Source organism: Schistocerca americana, chromosome 3 (assembly GCF_021461395.2).
Source record: "Schistocerca americana isolate TAMUIC-IGC-003095 chromosome 3, iqSchAmer2.1, whole genome shotgun sequence".
Lineage (NCBI taxonomy): Eukaryota > Metazoa > Arthropoda > Insecta > Orthoptera > Acrididae > Schistocerca > Schistocerca americana.
This window is the reverse complement of record NC_060121.1, coordinates 768,094,717-768,095,711: the sequence shown is the minus strand read 5'-3', so window position 1 is coordinate 768,095,711 and position 995 is coordinate 768,094,717. Positions and strand designations below refer to the sequence as shown.

Here is a 995-nt window from a genome sequence, read left to right as displayed (position 1 = left end):
CCTAAATATACGAAGACAGTAACTTGTTCTCGAAAGAACAGTTACTGTTGATGGCCGTGCAGTTTTTCCCTGGAATAAATGATGACTAACTGACAACCTCAGCTGCCGACAGGTGTTGTTGATATACCTCGATGTGGACAGCTGAAAATGTGTGCCTCGACTGGGACTCGAACCCGGGATCTCCTGCTTACATGGCAGACGCTATATCCATCTGAGCCACCGAGGACACAGATGAATGGCGCGACTGCAGGGACTTATCCCTTGCGAAAGAACAGTTACTGTTCATGACCGTGCAGCTTTTCCCTGGAATAAGTGATGACTAACTGACAACCTCAGCTGCCGACAGGTGTTGTTGATATACCTCGATGTGGACAGCTGAAAATGTGTGCCCCGACCGGGACTCGAACCCGGGATCTCCTGCTTACATGGCAGGCGCTCTATCCATCTGAGCCACCGAGGACACAGATGAATGGCGCCATCTGAGCCACCGAGGACACAGATGAATGGTGCGACTGCCATGTAAGCAGGAGATCCCGGGTTCGAGTCCCGGTCGGGGCACACATTTTCAGCTGTCCACATCGAGGTATATCAACAACACCTGTCGGCAGCTGAGGTTGTCAGTTAGTCATCATTCATAACCTAAATCCGAATATCTGCAATGACCAAACCGAAATTTTCAGTCTGCAGCGGAGTGTGCGCTGACGTGAAACTTCCTGGCAGATTAAAACCGTTTGGTGGACCGAAACTCGAACTAGGAACCCTTGCCTTGCGTGGACAATTGCTTTACCGTATGAGCTATCCAAGCACGACTCATGACCCTTCCTCACAGCCTTACTTCCAGCATTACCTCATCTCCTACCTTCCAAACTTCACAAAAGCTCTCCTGTGATACTTAAAGAACTAGCACTTCTGGAAGAAGGGATATTGCGAAGACATGGCTTTGCCACAGCGTGGAGGAGTGCTAGTTCTGCAAGTTTCGCAGGAGAGTTTCTGTA

At 49.7% G+C, this 995-nt stretch overlaps 1 non-coding gene across 1 annotated transcript; it reads right to left on the bottom strand.

Moving 5' to 3' along the window:
• Positions 1-386: 386 nt before the first annotated feature.
• Positions 387-460, bottom strand: Trnat-ugu. The gene has a single exon. It is a non-coding gene; the product is annotated as a tRNA-Thr (tRNA).
• Positions 461-995: the final 535 nt, after the last annotated feature.